The 26,071-nt window shown below is 35.3% G+C and overlaps 1 long non-coding RNA gene across 1 annotated transcript; it reads left to right on the top strand.

Annotated features, from left to right (window-relative positions):
* The first annotated feature begins 8,194 nt into the window (after positions 1 to 8,194).
* On the top strand, positions 8,195 to 17,252 carry LOC147076298 (uncharacterized). The gene is made up of 3 exons (XR_015069586.1): positions 8,195 to 8,399; positions 13,160 to 13,300; positions 15,708 to 17,252. It is a non-coding gene; the product is annotated as an uncharacterized LOC147076298 (long non-coding RNA).
* The last annotated feature ends 8,819 nt before the right edge of the window (positions 17,253 to 26,071 follow it).

Below are 26,071 nucleotides of genomic sequence, written 5' to 3'. Positions count from 1 at the left end.
ACTTGACATGTCATATTGATTTCCATAGTAACGCACGTATATATTATTAATTTAGTTGCTAGGACCCCAGACCCCTAGCAATCAATAATGGTGTCGAAATAACTTTTCATATAAAACATAATTAACTGAAAATGAATTCAATTCTACTTAAAGATGGCTGAAAGTAATAAAAAATGCATTGGCATCGTGTTTTGATATATTCTAAAAGTTTCAAATGTCTAGCTAGTCGGGAAGTTAGTTAAAAATCGATTGCAAGTTTTGTACCGGACAAAGAACCACCGGACAAATAAGAATACGAGCTAAGAAAAACGTTGTAAAATATAAAAATCATTTACAGCGTATGCAAATTGATTATAAATGTTATAATTAATAATATTCTAATTTTACGTAAAATTAAAACTAAAAAAAAGTTTCCACAAGTACGTACAATAATTTTGTGTTTCACTACCAAATATCGTAGCCTACACCACGCCACATTTCTTCTCATAAGAAGTAATCCAGGGTAGCTTATATCCCATTAAATCATTAATTAGATATCCTATGTATGATATAAAAATAATACTGCTATATATGCTAATAACTATTGATCGGTGTAAATTTTATACTAATCAATTTGAGTAATTTTGTGACTATTGTTTCGCCTGTCGACATATTCCAGCATTATACACATATTCCAATGACATACTGACACAATATTAGTGGCGAAGGATGGAGGTATGCTGCTAAGATCCGCTATAAATAGTACACACTAAATTTTGACAGTTATACATACCTATTTGTTTACATTGAAATAAGACTACAATTTATTTACAGATGGTGTCGGTTAGTATTGAAAATTCCAATAAACCCTGCGAAAACGAAGCCATAATAGATAATCGTCAAAAAATACATCTATAAAATATCTAAAATTAAGCAATTAAATCATATATAACTTTGGATATTTTATAGATAAAATAATATTTTTTCTACTAGAGTTCGATTAGGCAAGATTTAATGAATTAAAAAAATGAACCAACAACATGTGTAACAATATGTATTCTTAATCCAACGAAAACAATAATAAAAGTATGAATGATAAAGTATGCACAATTTTGTCGTTCGCCCAAAATATACCAAAACTATTATAGTTTGGTTTAAACAGGATTTAATTGGTTCTTAAAAACTAACTAATACCATTTGTAAATTGTAGTCTTAGTTCAATAGAAACAGATACGTATGACTAACAAAGTTTAATGCGCACTATTTATGGCGTATCTTAACAGCCTTCTTCCACCCTTCGCTACTTTACAATATACTCAGTTACTACACGAAAATGACAATATTTGTTTTTAAAAAGGGCAGAAAATTGCTTCGTAGTACGTAGTCCTAGTGATCCAAAATTATGTTACCAAAAATTATTATTAGTAATAAACTTTGCACATTGGCAGAATGATCTTATCATATTTACATCAGTCAATTATCAACTGTAACTCATCTGAGATTTTGCATTAGAAGATAACATAATTTTGTATAGGTATATATTGCTACTAAGATGGAGAAACTATGGTGTATTGATTCTCTAAGAGTCGTCATTGTTGTGTGTGGAGAGACATCGCGGGCATATTTATGATATTGGCAAAAGTAGAAAATTAAAACACAAAACTTAGTTTGATAACTCCGCGCTGAGTTAAGTTTTATTTGTTCAAATATGGACATTTTGTTATATTACATTAATTATAGGGGGGCGGGGGCTTTAAGCCCATATTCCATTGGCAGATTGCGTCTGGCCCGATCGTCTGCCACGACTGTCAAACTCTATTCTCTATGGTTTTCAAGGATCGTGAGCGATCGGGTCGAAAGTGGAAAATTTTCTATTATCCGTCGTGCGATCCTTTCATTATCAAGCGAAGATTGCCGAAAGCGTACGAAAATAGCCGAATATGCGCCTGAGTCATGCAAACGGTCGTTCATTTCATTCTACTGGTCGATTTCAACTGTACAACTACAAGATGGCGAAAACTTAAAAAATATATATGGAGTATCACCGAGGACACAGTCCTCGTCGAATAAATACACGCCAAAGATATAGTGTGGAACGTAAAAAACCCGCCATATTCAATGGCGATCACGCTGTTCTTCAGTTAGCCAACTTTTGACCCAGTGTTTTCGTTTACGGCGAGTCCTGACCGCCTGAGCCAGTTAAAATATAGCCATACTTGCTACAATAAATAAATTAGTCTTTGGATTATTCGATTTCGATATTCGAATTACTCAATTGGTTTGGAGATTCAAGCTCGCCCAGTTATTCATGATGTAAATTAACAATAAGTATACAAACTTTCTATAAATGTCAAACGGCCGCATAAATTTTAACAGATCTGATGCTCGCTAGCATCATGCTAGCATCTCGCTAGGTTTGACAGCTGACAGCTCAGTTTTGTTGACGTAAAATTGCGCGAGAATGCGCTCAGTGTAGCCACCAATCTAAGAAATATCTAGTTTTCACTCAACCTATATTTTTAATAATAGCAACACTACTATTATTTTAACCAATCAAAACAAGGACCAACGAGATTGAATCGTTGCGTGTAATTGCAAATAGCTAGCGACGACGGTTGGCGTCGATCGTTGGATCGGGTTGGGTCTGTGCGTCTGCCAATGGAATATGGCCTTTAGACTTCACATGGCACTAAGCACTGGTTGGGCGGCTCTGGTGTGCAGTGCGTAATGCGTTGGCCTTCCACCCGAGAGTTTTGGATTCGATATCGGTGAGGACACAATATTTGTGTGTTTTTTTCTGAAAGCCTGGGTGTTTGTGATTGTTCAAAATTACTAACAACCACCTTGTTCGAAAAAGCAAGGACATGGTTGTTAATAATTCAAAAAAAAAATCACGGTTAGGTTGATTAACCTTTATTAGGTTGCACGGGTCGCTGATTAGGATTATTATTAACACCATAAAGTTAAGGGGTATCGCTCTAGAGACGGCTCTAGATTTCACTTGACAATTGATATGGAGGGTTGATTAACTTTTGTTCGGTTACACGGTAACACTGTTGGTTTTGTTTTCCATTCGGTATATTTCTTCAGCAGTTGCAGGGCGTCGCGTAACCCGCAAAGAAATCGGTCGCGACTTTCTACTTCGGCGATGAATTTCTGACTGATTTTTCAAAGAGCATCTTAGGGGGCGTAGGATGTCAAAGTGTAGGGCTGGCGGGACGAAGGGTAGACTTAACAGATTACTAAAACGATGCATTTGGGATGTTTTCAAGGTTGAATGTCCCTTTACAGGTGGGTACCTCAGAGTCCGGGCGTGCGATTGCCTTTTGACATCGTTTTCGTAATATTATTAGTGATATTTATCCGGGGTTGTAAAACTGTGGGCTGAGTAGTTTTAAATTAAAATTCCGATGCTGAATTGAAGTCATTCTTTCGGGAGGGGCTTTATTTGGTAATAATATATACACATACCTACTATATATATAGCTGCCATGGGTTGTACCCACCGCCATCATTAGATTAATAAAGTCTGACCATAACTTTTTGCACAAGCAACGAGTGGTCCACTTTTCAGTTGTCAAAATCAGATCCCAGATCGCTTGACATATTAATTAGCCCTTTTTCGTTTCAAATTGAATTATAAAACATTCTCAAATAAAATATATTAACCATGAGTGCTATTAATAAATAATATACATTCCTGTTTTTCATCAGCTGTCAAAGTCAGACTAGTCCTTTGCATAAAAACCGGTGGTAATATCGATTTCCAAAAAAATATGTAGCATTGATCTATACATTACATTTGTAGAAGGTGTGTGAATGCTAGTGTATTATTTATCATGTAAATTATCTATTTAAATCAAACCATTCTCTGTGTGAAGACGGCAGACGCGTCCGTATGAGCACTCTATAGAACAATGACAGGTCATCCATCGACAACAACGGGAGGGGCGGAAAAAGTAGGACCAGTCGTTGTGAATGTATCGGCTTTCTATTTGAGTCGGCAATGGTTGTACCACAATTTTTGTATTATAGTCTCTTCTATGCATTTGTTTCCGGGTGTTCCTGTAGGTGCATTAGTTTTATATATTTACGTATCACATAGTTTTTTGATTTATTTAATACGTAGGTAGGCGGTACTATTATTTCTTGTCGTCATTTGCGTTCTACTACTTTACTTAATATTGTCTGGAGATGCCGAAATGAAAAAGCGTCTTAAAAAGACTAAAATTGATGAGTATAAAACGTACTTAAAATTTATGATATTGAGATCGTACATTATGGTTTTCTAGGTTTCTTCTAAGAGGTTATCCACAAAGCATCAGGACGCAGATAGAAGTCAACAATGTTCATCTGATGGAAACGGAGACGGAATGATACAGTATTCAGATTTAACAGTAGATGATCACAACATAAAAAAAGAAATCTTAGAACGAGGTAAACCGAAGGAACTTCGACTTATTCTGAGAAGAGTGACACATTTCCTACATAATTTAATATGTAACATTTGTAACGCAGTTTATGGATGCGGAAGTGCTCTCAAAAGTCACAAATTGGTTCACACGGACGCGATGTCTGATCAAAGTCAAGAGAACGTATTCTCGGAACTAAGTCATCTCAAAGCGCATAAGATGTTCCATTCTGGTGTAAAACGTTATAAATCTGATGTTTGCACATTTAGTTGCTTGCGGCGTAGTGAGTTTAATTCACATAAAATGACACATACCGGTGAAAAACTTTATAAATGCAATATGTGCTCATATATATGCTCGCAATTTGGTAATCTCATCAGGCAAAAAATGATTCATACTGCTGAAAAACCTTACAAATGCAATGTGTGCTCATTTAGATGCGCGCATCTTAGTAGTCTTAAAGCACATAAAATTACTCATACTGGTGAAAAACCTTACAAATGCAATGTGTGTTTATTTAGTTGCTCGCAACTTGGTAATCTTAAAATCCATGAAATGACATACTGGTGAAAAACCTTATAAATGCAATCTCTGCCTATATAGATGCTTGAGACTGACTCATCTTAAAACCCATAAAATGACGCATTCTGGTGAAAAACCTTATAAATGCAATGATTGCTCATTTAGATCCAGACGCCGTGATGGTCTTACGAGTCATAAAATGACACATACTGGTGAAAAACCTTATAAATGCAATGTGTGTTCATATAAAGGCTTTCGACTTAGGGATCTTAAAAGACATGCAACGAATCATGCTGGTGAATAAACATTTTTAATGGAATGTTTATTAATATCCACGTTCGAAACGTCTTATGCTTAAAACACATGATGTTTCATACACCTAACTGATCTTTTAAGTGTATGTTGCGTACGCTTATATGCATTCTTGAATAGTGACTGGCAGTTAGTAGTGCATTTTATATGAATTTTTGTTTAAAGCTATTGTATGTCTGTCGCCCTTTCGAATGACTACATTTATGCTGCAATCTAATATAATTTAAACGATTTTTCCTACTATTGTATGAAGTTCTGTCTTTTTATTGATACTGATCTATACTGTTTTTCTAGTTGTAATATTGTAATTATTGGAAATTCCTTCTGCATGAAATTTAAACCACGTCTAATTTTACTGTTGAACCCATTGAACTCTGGCGAATAGGAAATGTATGTATATAAAAACTTGATTTCTAGGTATTTTAAAATTATCACAAGTTTAACGATGCATGCATGTTTATTATAAGACTATTAAAACAACAATTTTTAACAAGTAAGCAAGGATACTCTTGTATTATGACTATTTTTTTAATGTTCTATCAATCATTGTATTTATGAATTAAGAAATTAAATAAAAATATTAACACAAACATTTGTGAATATAAATCTTTTAATACTTAATGTGCCTGTACACAGCCGTATTCACCAATTAGCTGGGTCACATAAATCGAAATTTGAGTAACCCCCTTAATGTGCGTTGCAAAAACAAAGAAAATGCCTGCTCAAACGGACGCACCCAAATAAATTTGAATTTCAAAGGTTAGGTTAGATTAGGTGATCAAGGTAAATGGGCCTCAATCCGTAAAAAATGATCCTGCTTTCCAATCTGATCAACTTTTACCATAGACTTTGAGTATAGACTAAACTAAATATTGCAAATAACATAGACTCCATGAACCACCCGAACCTTCCCGATTAAATACGAGGTTGCTGGAGTGTTGAACAAAAATTTAGCGCTAGTATTTTATGACAAAATCGGCCATTTTCAAACCGTCTTGATGCACGCAATGCGCAGACGACCCATGCACTGTGACGAATTCGTGAGAAGAACAGAAAAAGTCCGTGGGTATGTGGACAGGGCTAATGTTGCGTGCATTTTTTTAATGGAGTCTGTAGGGTCTCTTGTGATTTTGAAATAGATTATTAATACCTAGTTATAATATTCCATTTTTTGTAAAATTGAAACCAATTAATGTTTCCACGAGAAGGTTTAGTAGGTAATTTTGTGTTTCATTACCAAATATATCCTCCTACAGGGAGTAGTACCGTGTAGCCAGTATCCTGTTAGGTCATGTGGAATTCCGATGTGTATTAAAATATTTTATGCTCTTCATCCAATGACATTCATATGGAAAAAAAAATGAAACTCACTTTTTTGTCGGGTCTGCCGAATGGCATAATCTGTTCTAACGCTATTACAATAAAGGTGATACTGCTATAAATTACCATTGCTTTTTGTCGGGTCTGCCGAATGGTTCGGTTCGAATGGGTTCGCGCAGATGAACATTGATACTAGAGACACTTCTAACGTCATTACAATAAAGGTAATATTGCTATAAATGCCCGATGCGTGATATCGCATAATGGAAATTGCGTGACGTCTACCTATACATGTGCGAATTTACTTGCTAGCTACTGTATTGAGTCGTTGTCCATTAATAATGTCATTGTCTTCATCAATCTATATTGTCGATTAAATAAATTTGAGAGTAAAGTTGTTATTTGTGACTATGGTTTCGCCTATCGGCATATTCCTAAATTATGCATATTATTTTTCAATGACAATAATTATTGACAATGCGGATATGCGATAGTGTGACAGTTATTTATAAATATTATGGAAAATACATAATATCAGTAGATTTCATAAAAAAATCAGTATATTGTCAAAAAATATCAGTAGATCTATTTATCTTTCAGCAGACATGGCAACGTTGCTGCCAATCGCTATAAATATTGCTTCAATAGCAGTTTTTTACATTACTTATCTACCTACACAATATTATTACAGCAATCAGTGATTACCTACCATTAACATAAAATAAAAAGATTATCACTGATAAATGAGTATTCATTAGATTTTTATTGGACGAGAACACAAAGTTGTAGTGACATTACCAAACGATGTCAAAAGAAAAAAAAGTTTAGAAGCAAAATGGCGTCACTTCATTTAGTTTAGTCAGGACATCAAAAAGGCATAATACATTCCTCTCCCATAAGCCCATCAGGCACCATTGGCGAGGGGTGCAAGATTAATAAATGCGCTCTTTAAAGACATAGACATTTTCAGTGATGTACCTAGGTACTTTGCATTTTGTTTTCGAAACTTTATATTTTTTCTGTGATAATTTGTTATTGTAATTTATATGAAGCGCCTATTTTCAAAAGCCCCTAAAACGATTTTAGGTAGTTCTGAGAAAAATAAGAAAAACTATTTTAGGTAGTTTAAATCTGTGAACTTTATGTATTTATTTTTTAATTCGTTACATTCTAAGGAGTATTTTGGCTTTCCATTATAGGGGTTTTTGAAAAGCACACCCAACCATTTTAGCAGGTTTTGAAATTTACCCTAATTTTTGATCATACGAAGTGACGGTTTTTGACGTTTATTAAAGTTCAATCTTTGGCCATCATATAGGTAACAAAAATATCCATCTAAATGCATATATTATAACTAAAAAAATTTCAAAAACCGTTTTAGGGCCCTTTGAAACTAGGCGTTTCATATTCTATATTGTAATAATTGCTATAATGTAAATCTCATGTTGTGTACATCTTGAATTTAGATTTGTTATGTCCACAATGTTTTGTATTCTTAAATAAATATATTCCGACGTTTTAATACCTTTTGTCTGTATTGGAATCATTCGATACCTTTTCCCCGAATCGGTTTGAATTTAATTTTTAACATTTTTGCAACAATGGCAATACTCATATTTTTGTCTATGATGAAATTCTGCTGTCACGGCTGTTACATTGTGTCTGCCACGAAAAATAAATCCTGGCTCGAGTCCTATTACACGTACAATGGACATTAAGCGCGAACCAGAAGACTTGGAACCTATTGCAGAAGGGCATCGATGGTTTGAAGTGCCTGTAAATCATCCAAACAGCTCGGAGCACCTTACTGATATAAAATATGAGGACGCCGACAATGCCAGTTGCAATTTTGAGGTTAGTTTTTCAAAACGACTTTATTCTCTTAGCTGTAATCGTGCAATTTAATACTAAGGCCCTCCTCCCACGGGGCAACTGAAATCCGACGGATCTGACACCAAAATTTCAACCAGTATCTAGCTAATGTATTTCAATGGCGGCTCGCTGACGGCGAGACTGGGATCTCTCAATTTTAAAACGGTCGTGAAGAGACGCGACATGCTAGTCGCGCGGGCTCTCATATTTCCAGTCACCGTAAAACAGTGGTACTAATATCAATAAATTCGGTGAAAAATCATATAATCTTACCAAAATTGGTAGCACTGCGTAACAAGCGTCATGCTTTAAAAACCATAACAACCCAAGACGTTAAAAGTACAAGATAAGCAACATTGAAATAACCTAATTATTGTATTTGAGTAAACGCAGCAGCGTGCGTGTTGTCAGTTTTTGTACAAAACAGCTGATGGTCCAGTTTGACAGTTTGAGGTTATGTGATTATTATTTCAAGTCGGTTTCAGTAGCGCCTTGAGCGAAGTGAGCGAGTCCCATCACCAACCAGTTCCGTCAGATTACTGGTTGGTGATGGAACTCATAAACGACCCACTGCTATATGTACCGTTTGAGCATATCTATTGTAAATTTCCGCAGTTCCGAGCTTTTTGCTACCAAACACTTACGCTCCTTTCATAGTATACGGTTTTTACCATACGGCAAAAATCAATCGGCAACATTCTTCTTTTTTCTTGAGTTACGCGATGTCTGGTTTACTTCCGTTGCGCTTCAACGCCTTTGGATATCAGCAATGAATGACACGTGCTACACAATATTAATATTTTATAGAGCTTTAAGTAAATATATATGTATTCATAAGATATACATTTGTTTTTTTCATATATATATTTCACGATGACCGGTATTCAATAGGAAATACCGGTATTAGTATTTTCATTCGGTATTGCAATACCTATAGATAACTAATAACTGTATTCCTATTTTACCCACGATAGCACGTGGCTTAAGCGTGTCTATGGCGTTGTGGGTCCCAGGTTCGAATCCGGGGTCTGGCTAGTATACATATTGTATTTCAATTTGTGTATGTGTCAGAGTATGGACCGAATAGGTTGAGCAAGTGGACATCCATTTCTCGTAAAACAAAAACTATTAATAAAACATCCACTATGTGGCCTGTATTATTATGATCTTATTAGGATCAGACATGGTCGGGAGCAGTGACGTCCCGTGGGGGTAGGCAGATTTAGCGTCGCTTGGGGGCGGCAGTTTCTCTAAGGGCGGCAAATCGAGGAGAATCATTTGGAATAATATATAGAAATAGCTACCTAAACTTAGTAATAACGAAAATGTCTTTCCATTAAAAAAATCAGGTCACCGGTTTTATCGGGTTCGCGATATCTAGTTTACTTCCGTTGCCGATCGAAGTGCTTGGTGACCAAAAATGACACGAGCAGATTTGCGAATCATTAGTGTGATATTTTGTTAGTAATGTATCCATACAACACATTTCTTAGACTTATATATTGGACTCATGAAAGGATGATAAAAATACTGTATAAAAAAATGAAGCGGCATTTTGGCGCTGGCTAGGGGCGGCATTTTATCTAGGGACGTCACTGGTCGGGAGATATTAAAAATATTCATTAGATACGATTATGCCACAGTTAGAATAATATTGAAGTCTTTAAATAAACGAAAAGTTCTGCATAGTAATCATTGTTATAAAAGTCAGTGTCGAAGGGTGGAAGTAGGCTGTTAAGATCTGACATAAATAATGTACATTAAACTTTGTTACTTAGTCATATGTATTTTTTTTCATTGAACTAAGACTACAATTTACTGATGGTGTAGGTTAGTTTTTAAAAATCAAGTAAACCCTGTCTCAACCAAATCATTATAGTTTTGGTATACTTTGGGCGATCCGACAAAATTATCCGCACTTTTTCATTCATACTTATTTGTTTTAGTTGAGTTAAGGTGACGCATCAGTGAAACGCCAAATAATTTTCAACTGTACGCGCGACGAAATTTTGTACTCGCTTCTCATTCATTGAGAGAACGTGGAGTCAGACATACGTCACTTTGCTGCGTGATGCCGACGGGCCAATTAATTCTAAAATCGTGTAAAGATGACTAAAAACGTTACCCATTTACTTTAAAAAGAAAACATGTTAATGAATATATTATTATTGTTACTAATAGAATAATAAACAGAACATAAAATGGACGTATGTTGGATTTATATGAGAAATTATATTTCGTTTGACAGGCGTCTTTTGCACCCGCGACCCGCAATCCGCACATCGCCTAGCAACGATCTTTTTAGACCGTGCCTCAACTAATTCATGGCCTTAAGAATACATAATACTATACATATTGTTGGTTAATTTGTTTGAATTCACTAACCCCAGCCTAAACCAAACAATCTTCTTCTTCTTCTTCTTCTTCCACCCTGTCACGTCCCAACATTGGGGCATAGGGCAAGCACAAGTTGGCGCCACTTCCCTCGGTCCATCGCCGACTCTTGCGCCTCCCCATGTCAGACCTGGAGGACGTAGGTCGCTCTTATAGCCACGCTGACTTAGCCCTTGAGGCTGTGCCACAAGGGTACGAAGTGCCGTACTCTTTGGCGGCATCTAAGTACCACGTAATGCGTCTCTTTGTGGTAACTTCAATCACCGAAGGCTGTTGTGTCTGCTCACGAATTCGGGTGTTTGTAACGCGGTCGCACCAATGTACCCCTAAGATGCGGCTATGACATCGATACTCAATATTCTCAACCAAACAATAAGTAATAGATAAAAAATATTATTCTATCTATAAAATATCCACAATAATATATGATTTAATTGCATAATTTTAGATATTTTACAGATAGACGAGTATTTTTTGACTATTATCTATTATGGCTTGGCTTTCGCAGGGTTTAATTGAATTTTAAAAACTAACCAACACCGTCTGTCAATTGTAGCATAAGTTCAATGAAAACAAATACGTATGAGTGACAAAGTTTATTGTGCACTATTTATGGCGGATCATAACAGCCTACCTCCACCCTTCGCCACGGATAAAAGTACACTTCCTCGCTTACATTACGATAGATCAAATAGTGGGTAGGCCAATCCCTAGATCAATATCGTAAGCACCGAGTGATTCGTCTGATGTCTTCTGTCCCCCAACAGTTTATGGTAACGGGCGATAAAACAAATATGTGAAATAGATAGTATAATCAGTGACGTCCCTAGACAAAATGGCGCCACATTTTTTACAGAGTATTTTTTATCATCCTTGACTACAATATCTAAGAAATGTGTTGAATGGATACATTACTAACAAGATATACCTACCACTAAATTAAATTTAAATGCAATCTCTGCGTTAATAGACTATATTGCGAGTCAACGGTTTCAGATACATTTAAAAATACACCTGCAACTTCCAAAACTCGCGAGTGACTGGCAAACATTTTAAACAAAATTTAAGTAAGTATATAGGTACTTACTACCTACTGTCATCTCCCTCCATTTTCGAAAGTGACAAGCACGCTGTCACTTTTATTTTTGTATGGTTTTACTACTGAATTCGGGATGTGGAGGTTCGCTTTTAACGAGAGCGTTGTCGAAAAATGGCGACGTTGCAAATACTTTTCAACGGTCGTAATCTACGGCATTGCCGGCTCTATTATTTATTTTCGTAATCAGCCCTTACTATTTGTTGGATTTGATACCGACTCGGGCTTCTCCAAATACACAGAGACATCCCCAAATGGGGACCATTCGGGGGTGTAACACTACTTACACCTCATTCAAATATAATTCGCAAATCTGCACGTGCCATTGCTGTTCACTAAGGACGTGACGTCTAAGGACAATGGAAGTAAACCAGACATCGCGAACTCGACAAAAATTATAATCATATTTAAACTTTTATAGTAATTGTCCAACCAGTGAGTTGAATTTTTAATGGAGATTTTCCGTTTTAACTACTAAGCTTAGGTACAGCTATTTCTATATACCCAATGATTCTCCTCGATTTGCCGCCCTTAGTGTAACTGCCGCACACAGCGACGCTCAATCTGCCTACCCCCATGGAACGTCACTGAGTATAATACAAGACATCGGTATTAATAACCTGACTTACTTAGGATTGTATAACACAAAACGATTTTATGTAAATAATAATTAACATTCGTCATTTAAATCTTAAACCCGTGAAATATTTGGGGGTCTCGTTGTACTGGGATGAGACCGCGGTGATAGGGTTGACCAGGAGTAGAGATGAGAAGTCGAGATTTGGCGGTTGCTCCATTGAATGAAGGAGCGTGTTTTTCTTGCAGCGGTATACAGTTGGTACAAGACAGTTATCTTACAATGCTTATGATATTATTTTGAGGTCCGAGTCTTGGTAAAATAAGATGCTGTGCGTTGCGATACAGAGACTGTTCAATCTACCCGTTATTTATTGACGAACTCACAATCAAAATAATATCTTGAAAGAATATCAAGGAAATATCTACATATTATTACAATTGAGTGAGCTCTTCTATATGGAATATTCGTCATTGGATATATAGAAAAACGGATTTTGCAGAAATTATCATTGCAGTCAGCTATTTACTGAGTTTGCAATAATTTGAGACTGGGAAATTGGTTTTAAGGGATTCGTAATTCCGGTCTGTTATTTAGTATCGCCGATCAATATGCTGACACGGCTTGAGTTGTTTATCCTCATAAATGCAATTGTATATTACAATATATTTTCAGAATTCTGCACCAGATATGGCTGATATAAAATCTGAGGCTAATTTTGAACGAATTGACACCATTGACGTCCTTAAACGTTCATTTAAATATGATGAACCACAACCCGGTTGCTCTTATTCGGATCATAAACCAGTAACGCAGGTAACTATATAAGTAATATTATATGAATTTGTAATAATGTTCATACCAGTAAAGAAGAGTGGAGGTAGGTTGTTAAGATTCGCCATAAAAAGTGTTCATTAAACTTTGTTAGTCATACGTAATATGTTTTTATTGAACTAAGACTGCAATAATTTACAGATGGAATTGGCTAGGTTTTAAAAATCAATTATACCCAAAACCAAGCCAATATAGTTTTGGTGTATTTTGGAGGATACGACAAAATTGTGCACACTTTTTCATTCGTACTTATTTGTTTTCGTTGGATTAAGAAAACATATTATTAAACATGTTGTTAGTTAATTTTTTTAAATTCATTAATACCTCCATAAATGAAACTATAATAGATAAAAAAATATTACTCTATCTATAAAATGTCAAAAGATTTGTATGATTTAATTGCATAATTTTATATATTTTATAGATAGACGAGTATTTTTTGACTATTAAGGGTTTGTTTCGCAGGGTTTAATTGAATTTAAAAAACTAACACTACCTGTAAATAATTGAAGTCTTATTTCAATGAAAATAAATACGTTATGTTTTACAAAGCTTAGTGTGCACTATTTATGGAGGCATAACATAGCCTACCTCCACCAGTCGGCACTGGTTTGTACAATTATAGTATGTATTACGTAATGAAGCGTAGGGGTTTACGTAGAGTGTTGATTTACACTTTTCCACTCATTAAAAACACTGATTCAGGGACATTAAGTATATTTCGCTTGACAAGTAACAATTAATTACTAACAACATTTGTAAACGCACGCTTAGGCGCGAAAAGGGTAGCGAATCGTATTTAGAGGCGACGTAATAGGCTCTAGGGTAGGTAGCCAACTGACCGTATCTACTCTCGACCCTTCGTCCGCCCAGAAACAGATAACTGTAACTTTCTTTTTCTTTGTTTAGCTGTGCATCCTAGTCTAGCCTTGACTCATTTACAATTACAATAATATCAATATATTCCCAACTCTGTCGATTGGAGGATTTTTGATTGGGGATTTAGGCATTATGATAATATAATAAATATTATTTGGTATTAGTAGTAAAACGATTTAACGGAATTTTATGTATGAATATACATCTAAACGCTTTATGAAGCATTATCAAATATATTTCGCTGACACGAAACTATTCTGGTAATACTTTTTTTATATTTAGATTATTTTTTTAATAATTACAGTAATATTGTTAAAAAAAACACTTCGAATTCGATCAATCAAACATGTAGAGCCACTGTTGACATAATTTGCCGATGATAATTAATTTTGTTTTTCTTGGTAGGTATTTAAAATGTTATTAGAAATCTTGTATCACATTTTTACTATAAAATGAATAGTTTTACTTGGCAAAACGTGACTCAATGATGTGTTTATTTGTATAAAATAAATAAAAATGTTCTGCCGAGCTGCAACCGTAAGGTTGGTAGTATTGTGTAGCTTCAAAAACATTTTGGTAGATTTATTAAACTGAAACTATTATTTTTTAATGATTTTCCCGAGGCTTTGACTGCGACTCGCTATCATATCGCCTCTTCACTTCCAGAAGGGGATCCGCTGATCAAGTCCTCAATCCAATTATATTAAAGAACTTTACAATTTTCCAAGCTCATCCGTCTTACCCACCGTCAGGGCACCTTTAATTCGTCGACATTCTCAAAGATATCTGCAATTTGCAGCTGTACTCTGTGTCGTTCATATTAAGGTTATTGTACAGCTATATGTAGGTACAATGTCTTCCGAAACATCACATTCGTCGCAGAACTGCAAATCGTTTCTTTCCATGAGGACAAATCTTTTACCCATTGTGTGACCTATTCTTAGCGTCAGTATCAGTTTAACTCGTTCAGTACGCTCACCGCGCCTGACCGAAGGCCATCAGAGGTCATTAGCATGTTATCCAATTGGAGTAATTAAGGGGTAATTAGTAGCTCAGCAGTGAATTTATTATCTTCAAATGAGTCTCTACAAATCAGAGCACCAACTGTGGGGCTGGAAGAATGCACTTACTACATTATTTCACCTTCTCTAGGAATGCCGTTTGGTAAAAATCTATCCACATGCTTTGGCAAATTTTCTTTGTGACCTCATTCCAGTCCAAGTTTTCTGGTATCCACTGATATGGCACGATATGATACGGAAGCATATGTGTGATATAATGTTAAATGCTAAGTAAAACTACATTGCACACTATTTTCCCATGGCGTGAGCTTACGTGCGCTCATGTGACGTGATCGTTACGTGTTTCTAGTATGAGTTTCACCGAATACTAATACAAGTACATACTTGATAGTGTACTCAGTGAACATTCTTACATGACAGACTTCTAGTTGTATAAGTAATCTTTGCAAATTATTTATCTAATTCAATTTTCATTAATGTTTTTTTAGTTTATTCCTGTAAAGAATGCATTCGCTAATATTGCATTTGTCAGAACGTCAGAAAATATCAAAGGAGTACAAGAGCCTTTCGATGACGTAAAGGTTGACCACCAAGACATTAAACAGGAACTCGAGGTATATCAGAAGCTTACTAAATTAGACACAGCTGTGCCCGCATTATCAGAAGCCATTATAAAACTGAAAAAAACATTATTTTATAAAGAAAATTTTGTTTGTAGTTTATGTTTTGATAATTTCGCATCATTCCACTTATTAAAAGTTCACAAAACTCTTCATAATAATGAATGTGTAAAAATATTAAATTCTAGTATAAAACGATATAAATGTGATAATTGTAAATTCTCATCTAATTATTCTAATGATTTAAAGAAACATAATATGATTCATTCTGGTGAAAAGCCACTCAAATGCGACGTATGTAATTACTCATGTATACAGTCTAGTACCATGAAATCACATAAAATGATTCATTCTGGTGAAAAGCCCTTTAAGTGTAATGAGTGCCAATTCTCGTGTATAGGATCTCGTAATATGAAATTACACAAAATTACGCATTCCGGTGAAAAGCCATTAAAATGTAATGAATGTGATTTTTCGTGTATAGCATCCGGTAACATGAAATGCCACAAAATGACACATTCAGGTAAAAAGCCATTTAAATGTGATGAATGCAATTACTCGTGTATAACATCCGGTAACATGAAAGCACATAAAATGACTCATTCTGGCGGGAAAATATTTCAGTGCGATGAATGTAATTTCTCATGTAGGCAATTAGCATATTTGAAATTGCACAAAAAGATTCACTCTGGTGGAACACTTTTTGAATGTGATGAATGCAATTACACGTGTGTCAGCTCTAGTTACATAAAACTGCACAAAATGACGCATACTGGTGAAAAGCGATTTAAATGCGATGAATGTAATTATGAGTCTATAACAGCTAGGTGTATGAACTCACACAAAATGACGCATTCAGGTGATAAACCAGTCAAATGTGATCAGTGTGATTACGGGTGTATTGCATCTAGTATGATGAAATTACATAAAATGTCTCATTCTGGCGAAAAGCCATTTAAATGTGATCAATGTGATTACGCCTGTAAAACTTCTAGTACAATGAGATTGCACAAAATGACTCATTCTGGTGATAAGCCATTTAAATGCGACCAATGCGATTATTCGTGTATACAATCAAGTAAGATGAAATTACACAAAATGACTCATTCTGGGGAGAAGCCAAATAAATGCAATGAATGTAGTTTCGCATGCATACGACCTACTGACATGAAATACCATAAAATGATGCATTCGGGTAAAAACCCGTATAAATGTGATGAATGCCAATACTCTTGCGTTCGACCTTCTGTAATGAAGTCACACAAAAAGACGCATTCTCGTGTCAAGTGATTTTCCTTGTAGTTTACTCATTGTAAATTTATTCAATTCGAATTATTGTATTGCTATATGCATATATTCAAGATTAAGATAATTGTGATAGCGTTAGATAAATAATAATATACTTTTATCGTTATTATTGCTTGGATCTTCTTCTTCTTCTTCTTTCACCCTGTCACGTCCCAACATTGTGGCATAGTGCAAGCACAAGTTGGCGCCACTTCCCTCGGTCCATCGCCAACTCCTGCGCCTCCCGCCTATCGAATTCAGGCGAGGCCGTCAAGATGAAAACGGAGGTCCGAGGCTTCTCTGTGCTTGGAATAATCTGTTGTTTTAGGGTGTGCAGGTGATCATCCCACAGCACCCGAGTTCACTAGTGGGGCTGCCACCTTAGGGCCCGTAAACATGCCCTGGTTTTCTGTACGGGTTTTCTTTCCCGTAGCCAGAATGTACCAGTTTTTAGGCGCTGGTGAATGGCCTTGCACCCTCCTCTATCTGCTACAGCATGCTGCATTGCCTAGGGACCCCCACGGAGAGGTTAGAGGTAGGATTTGTTGGCAGAGCTATCATAGATAGTCGACATACTCAGCATTTCAAATGGAAGCACACCTGATCTGGCATCAAGGCATACCCCACTGAAGTCATACCAACCTTTCGCCCCTTTGCTTATATAAAGTGGGTTAATTATTCTTGATGTCATAACGTTGCTAATTAATTGGTGTGCACTGTTTTATACATTTTTAAAATATAGTCCACTTAGCTCATTCAGTGTGCTTCCATGCTTTATAATTTTTTACAGCGTTTTTCTTAGCTCGTATTCGTATTTGTCCGGTACAAATCTTGCAATCGATTTTAAACTAACTACCCGACTAGCTAGACATTTTAAACTTTTAGAATATATCAGAACACGATGCCAATGCATTTTAAGCCAATTTTTTAGCCATCTTTAAGTAGAATTGAATTCATTTTCAGTTAATTCTGTTTTGTATGAAAAGTTATTTCGACACCATTATTGGTTGTTTGGGTCCTAGTAACTAAATTATTAATATTTATATATACGTGCGTTACTATGGAAATCAATATGACATTTCAATATTATTTCTATCAAGTACAATTTTTTTTTGATCGTTATCGAAGTCAAGTTTATATGATTCAACAGAAAATTTAAAAATGTTGTAAGTACATAAAAAGTTCTTTTTATCTTATAATTATGTACCTTTTACCTTACTCTTCATATATTTATTTCATGTTTACACTTTTCAATATATTATACTAATTATTTGTTTTTAAATGTCATGTGAACGTATTAAATTTATAATTTGCAATATTGACCTTATGTAAAAATAAATTAATTTTAATTAAAAATTTGAATTTGAAAATTAATTATAAACCGAATTATTTTAAGATTGCTAATTACACACACACAATGTCAAATATTTTACTAATTGTTATAAATATTAATAAAGAATATTTGAATTAATTGAGCATCCATTTACCGTCATTGATGTCGCTGCACGATGAATAATTTAAATGTCCAAGAAACCGAACTGTTAGTGATACTATCTCAAGAACGCCGGGCATGGAGATGCTATATGGCACAAATGGGCTGTATAAATATACAGGATCACGATTTTTAAACAGTGGCGCACTCAGGATTTAATATTGGGGGGGGGGGGCAAGGAGGAGAATATAAATTAGTCCCATAGGCTCTTTTTCTTCTTCATATAATTATTTTTACATATTTTCACTATACACGGCGGTATATTTTCAAAGATTCTCCTAGTTTTTATTAAATTTGAGGCATAGTGGCGATAACCGTTGAGCGTGTCATCAGCGACTGGCGGATTGGAAGTGACTAACAGCGACCATGCTGGACATGTGCGCTAGTATGCTACAACATTACTCCAATAATATCGGCTGTGCTACCCGATTGGTCTAGAGAGCTACAATATTTATGGCGAATTCCACTGAAAAAGATGTTCTTTTGATTTACACCACCACCGACTGTAGTGGGTGTAGTCGTAATGTCGTGGGTATCATGTTTATATCCTGGGGCCTTATGTTAGAACTTGCGAGTCCCAGTCGCCCGGTCGACATGACGTCATATGACATCATTGTGACGTACTACCGGAGTGATAATAGCATTCAAGAAAATAACGCTAGTCAAATGCTGGCTTTATTCATTGTCCCCATACACAAATAGGTGTTTCAGCGTAATAATATCTATGGTGAGCAGTGTGTGTTTGGGCGGCTTGCCTCGAGCGTGTATTGGCTGACGTCACAATTACGTCATGTCGTCGGGTGAGACACGAGTCGATAGTTAGGAAATCGCAGGGCTGGGTCTAAAATAAACATTGTTATTCAATGTGTGTTTGAAGTCAATAATTAGTAGTGTAACATCGATTTCAAGTAAAAACAAAAATCTTCTTATCTTAAAAATCTAAAAAACTTTCACTCTGCGGAGGCCCATAATATGATCTTATTAGCGCTGGTATGTTGTTTTCTTATATGTATTTAATTCATAATACAATTAAAAAAATGACTCCCCTAGAGTTACCTTATTTACCTAATTGACACGAAGGCCACAGTATGTTGTGTTTATAAAGATTCCGAAATGATCTGACCTTACGTCTGCTCCCGGTGCGGAACCATCTTGAGGATCATACTGTTATGTCCCTCAGAGAAGAAGGCGAAGGAATCAGGTGGCATGAGTTGACGGAAACCTTATGTGGTGTGATGGTGTTATCCTTCCTTCGTCTCCTTACCAAACACTGGACTTCTGTGCAACTCCTGAGTAGTATCCACAGCTGTTAACAGTCCGACGTCTTTAAGAAATTTGTCAGGTGATTTACCTTCGAGGATATATTTAGACTAGATGGCGAGAATATGATCGGGAAACAATAAGTTTTTACGAAAGTTAAAACATTAAATTTTATTCAACAGAAATACAAGTTCAAATACAGCATACAAGATAATGTGTTGCTAGATTTTAATATCAGCCAAGTCCGTAATAGATGAATAGGAGAAAAACACCTTTTTGTTTTCTCAATTACACAGTCACAGGGGCGAAAGTTTTATTATTTCGAGTATAGAATATTTAAAATTAATAAATTCTACATTTTGATAATGCAGAAATGTTAGAAAGCAGTAGTTCTTCAGCAATTCACAAAAAAAGTTAAAAATACCTATAGGTGGACTTGGCTGATTTTGAAATGTAGCGACACAATACCCGTTACAAAGAATTAAAAATAATAGACGAAGGGCACAGGGTGCGTGTCCCTTCTTTATTAATTTTTGGTGATATCATTTTAATTACCTAGTCTATTGACGTCTTGTATTTGTGTGTGATATCCGGTGTGGATCCATAATGCTATGCCGTCTGATGCCCCATACTTATTTTTATCAATGTAGAGTAATTCTGTAGGTATCAGTGGCGAAGGGTGGAGGTAGGCTGTTTAGATCCGCTATAAATAGTGTACACCAACCTTTGTCAGTCATATGTATTTGTTTTCGTTGAAATAAGACAACAATTGAAGATCTTGGCATAAAAACAGCAAATGTCACAAAACACTTTTTTCAGGAGAGGGTAAAAACATAATATCTTGGTTGTCAAATTTTTTTTTGTTAATTTGACAATGAGAAATTATAGAGAAACTATATGAATGTAAAAAAAATATTAAATTTATTTCGGTTAAATAGATATTTAAAAAAGAATGAGTGTGACATTTGCTGTTTTTACACAATTTTTGGACATTTGTTGTTTTTATTGCAAAATTGAAAAGATCGAAATGTAAATAGTATGACTAAAACTATAATTTTAATAAATAAAATAAAGAATATATATTTCTGTTATTTTTTAATCATAATACAACTTTTAATAAGGTTTGGACATATTATTTACCTATTAACAAACGATTTCAATGTTTCTAAAAAATCAAGAATTAAATAAGTATTTGAAAAAATGTTTTAATCATGTGCGGGTTAATACTGATTAGCTTCATATTATTATTATTGATTTAATTTAATAAAACACATTTTTTAGTATCTACTTATTCCACTTTTAATAAATAAATCTGGACCGGTTTCGTCCGCCTCTGTTTTTCTGCCAACTGTTTTCAACAGTTGAAAATGTCCCTCTAAGGCGGACGAAACCTATCCAGATTTATTTATTAAAAGTGGAATAAGTACTAAAAAAATGTGTTTTATTAAATAACACAATGGATTTCCACCATGAATTGATAGTTAACACGAAAAAAGAAAACCGATAAGCCTCGTCTGACACCTTCACTATCAGAAAATTAAACGATACATTTATTGGGTTTTGTAAATATTAAGCTAATTTTAAAATATTTTTTTATTTAGCTCCTTTCAATGGAACTAATCTACCATATGTTGTTTTAAATGCAATCGTGACTTGCATTTGATTTTTATTCACTACATTGAATCTATACCACAGCCAAGAGAGAAACTGAAATGTTCGCAAAGCACTTCTCCCTTACTAGCCTGGTCTATTTTGTACATTATAACTACCCTACAAATTTTTACCGAAAAATGCCTAAGTTTTAACCTATATTTCATATTAAAAAAATCTTTTTCTCCGGTCTCTTTAGATTTTATAATGAAGGGCCCAGAATTTTCCTTATTGCATCCAACTGAACAATAATGAAAGTCACCGTTATTTGGTAAAAACGTTGCATGGTTTTGTTAACTTTTCTCTTTCGAGACGTTTCAGATGTCTATGCTAGTAATATCCATGATAAAATATAAAAACATTCATAAGAAAACGTTATAAAAAGCAATAATTAAACGAATCAAGGATAATTTGACAGCTCGACGCTAAATTGTATGGAATGTATACTAACATTACTAACGCCGCTTGGTGATAAAAGTGTAGAACTACTGGACCTTTGCTGTTTTCACACAAAAATGCCTGGACTATTGCGGTTTTTAGTAAAGTGGCATATTTTTGAAAGCAGATTTGAGGGACTTATGATTTTTTTTTAAATATATCTTTGCACAGTTGTATGTAATCATACACAGGGAATATAGAAATGCAATAAAATGAAAATGGAAAAAAGTGGACATTTGATGTTTTTATGCCAAGATCTTCAATTTACAGATGCTGTTGGTTAGTTTTTAAAATTCAATTAAACCATGCGAAAACCAAGCAATGATAAGTAATAATAGTCAAAAAATACTCGTCTATCTATAAAATATCTAAAATTATGCAATTAAATCATACATAACTTTGGATATTTTATAGATAGAATAATATTTTATGATCTATTATAAATTGGTTTAGGCAGGACTTAAAATTTATTAAAAAAAATGAACCAATAATATGTATTCTTAAACCAACGAAAACAAATAAATATGAATGAAAAAGTGTGCACAACTGTGTCGTATAGCCCAAAGTATACCAAAACTATTATGGTTTCGTTTATGCAGGGTTTAATTGATTTTTAAAAACTAACCAAAACCATATCTAAAATTGTGGTTATAGTTCGATAAAAACTAATAAGTATGACTAACAAAGTTTAATGTGAACTATTTATGGCGGGTCTTGACAGCCTACCTCCACTCTTCGCCACTGGTAGGTATTGCATCATATTACATGGCTATTGTTTATTAACCCTTATTAGCTTGTAAACTTTGGTGGGTATAACATACTTTGAAACTTAGGAGGCCGTATAACAGTACCTACCATAAACTAAAAACAATATGGAGAATACAGTAAGATTGTGTGTGAAAAAAGATGAATTGTGCAGTTAAACGGGTACCTACCAATTTTAACACAAATAATCTTGAATAGGTAATTTAATATCAGGAGATAATTTAAAAAAAATGGTTTACGGAATAAGCATATTTATATTTAGACTAATAGCATTCCAGACACAAGTAAGAAGCAGGTTTAAAAAGTGAAATGAATGTAGGTAATAATATCAAATCTATAAAAATACGATGCGATTAATGTCCGAATTCCCCATCGGTATACTAAACATTCATAATGAAAAATGATAAATTACTATTTCAACGTCTTGTAAGAGTACATCGCATAGAGATCTATCGTGTACCTATCTAAGTTTTACTAACATCTCTAGCTTTTAGAAAAAAATATTCTGGAAAAATGAGAGAATAGGGTGATCTTACAGTTAAAGCCGAGAAAGCTTAAAAAATTCTAACGGGAATTTCTGTCGAAGCCATTGGGGATGATTCAAGATAGCCTCAGTACCAATGTGATCTTCTTCTTGGTCGTACGCTCATGGCTGAGGATCGTGACCACATTTGAATTTCGTCATCTGATTCTGTAACTATTTGCCAGTTGAAAGCAGACCCTCAGATCGCGAAGGGACACTTCTTACCCTCGTGAAATAAGGAATCTCATGCTTTTAATTCGTTGCACAGTAATTAATAGAAACGTACTAATTATTAATAATATAATATATTGCGTCCCATCAATTTCAGTGAATTTGAATTGTTGGTCAGAAGATCAGGGTTTCCCAAACTATGTTCCGTGGAACACCAGTGTTCCGCCTAACCTGAATAGGTGTTCCGCGACCATTTGGAAAGATTGTATACACTGCAACACATTTAAAGATCATCTAGTAAGTAGAAGTAAAATAATTAAAGAATCTACTTCATATTGAAAGACGAGTGATGATCAATCTCCACTGATGTTTATGACGTAAAGTATCTGGATAGGTCATGGCTCCCACAAGGGTGGGGCTGACAGGTCTTTAGCCTAGGAGCCTGGACTTACGGGGGGCCAGGCGTGAGAGATCGACCAGCCAAGTGAGATAAACACACATCACAAACATGCACTTATAGTAAAAAAATGTCGCCTGCGGCTGTTTCACTTCAAGCACACTAATATTTGATAATATGTGGTTTGCCATACTTACAATTTTTGATTATTGCCGATATTTGACATGTCCATAATTGTGAATATCAACATAAAATTGGGTGTATTAAAAATACAAAAAATCGCTAAAAATACCCTTAATTTTACCTCGAACACTATTTGAAATAGCAACTGTAGATCGTCACATTGCCTTTAACCTTAGCTATAAGTAGGGGGCCCGCTTCATGATGTGGGGGGCACACTCAATTTAACTGACCGGTTGACAAGTCTTGTCAGTTTAACGACAGTTACCAAAATCGGCAGAACGGTTAGCTACGCTAATAAATAACGTACAAAATAAACTAAGTGTTTCGTTAAAATTTTCGGGTTTGCGAAGTGTTCCATTGCAGAAAAAGTTTGGGAAACCCTGAGTTAGATAATTAAACCGTCTCTACCTAGGCAACGTGTAGTCTCGGTAACGATTTCTCAAATGTTCATCATAATTGATTGTTAGCCCTTAATAAAAATGTACCCCTAATGTTATTGCGTGTATAAAAATAAATCTAACTCTAGGCAGATGACGGAGCTCCAAATCTGCGGCTAGCTCAATGTGTTGGAAGTGGAGGGTCAAACGTATGAGGAGTAGCAGGCCAAGGTCTTGTAGTAGGTGGTGACCACACAAGTCACCATAATAAAGCTCACAGTAAAGTTAGAAAATGTTTATATATTGTTCACGTCCATAAAGTCACAGAGTTCACATAGGTTCACAATATTATAATTAATTATGATTCAGAAAATTAATTTTATTCACATAATTGTTCAGTACACGGTATACGGTCATCCGTCAAATGATAAAGTACATTAACACTCGTATTCCCCTGGGATCGACGTTTCACGCGTCGCAAAATTGCGCAACGACTTTGCTATCAAAATCGCATTTAATCGATCGCTACGCAAAAGCGCGGGGCGCGAAACGGCCGCATGTTTTTGTATACGGTGCAAACCGGGAGTAGGTACCGGCTTGCTCGCGCGGCGCCCTGCTGCGCTGGCGTTTTGATTCATATCTCAGTATAGAAATATGATTTGTAATTTGTATGGACATCTATGATTCCCATTAACCAAGCGAAAACTTTACGTACGGGGAAGTATGATACATCAATTTGCTCGTCTTCGAACGGGCTAGCGTATGAACACACCCCACGTGACGTAAGTCTCCCAATGGCTGAGCGGCGGGAGTCGCAAGCGCGAACACATAGGCGGTCGTCCGGTCGACACCGTACACATATTTGACAAAGATTAAAATTATTAAAATACAAAGCCTTATTATCTATAGATACATATATGTCTTATATCTAATTAATTTATAATTACGACGGCAAAATTAATCTTGTCCTGAGCTCTATATCTCGCGAACCCTTATAGTTACGCGTACTATGGAATAACCGAGCTCACCGCGGTCCGTAGACGCGTACGTCATTTTAAATTTTATTCTGATCGGACATGCGCAGCTCTAGTTATTATTGATAATGTGTTTGTATGGGGTTTCGCGGCTGTCACAGATTGCGTAACAAGGATGGGGCCTTACGCGTGAGTGAGTAGGCTGCGGCCGTGATCGGGATAGGGAATTGTCCAAGTTGTGCGAGGGAGACAACTGCCAAGGTACCGAATGGGGAACGTAGCTCCAAGAGCCGCTCCTCGTATGATATATTGGGCAATGTGACCCGCGAAGAATCCCGCGGTTTGATCGCGCGCGAGATTCGTGAATCGTGAATGTTTTAGATGCTATGTGGATGCTATGTATATGAAAGGGATATGGGGCTTGCCCCGGTGCCCTACACGCCAAACATACCACAACAACAACATGTATGGAGCTCAGGTCTAGATCGATTTTCGGCTAATTAGATTTGATTAAATTATCGATTAATTAATTCTAGCTTAATTCGCGAGTCTAATTATGTTACTATTACATTCTAATTATGATTATGTTTCTATACATTAATGTCGGTCTACAATTATTTATGCTGGTATTATCTAATCATTGCAGTTATATACAACACAGTACATCTTATCTTAATTACATTATTTATCATAAATCGAAGTCCAATACAAGATT

This window comes from Rhyacophila brunnea, unplaced genomic scaffold (genome assembly GCF_057557595.1).
Source record: "Rhyacophila brunnea isolate RB1 unplaced genomic scaffold, BYU_Rbru_1.0 scaffold_13, whole genome shotgun sequence".
NCBI lineage: Eukaryota > Metazoa > Arthropoda > Insecta > Trichoptera > Rhyacophilidae > Rhyacophila > Rhyacophila brunnea.
The sequence above is the reverse complement of the archived record's forward strand: the minus strand, read 5'-3'. Positions and strand labels throughout refer to the sequence as shown.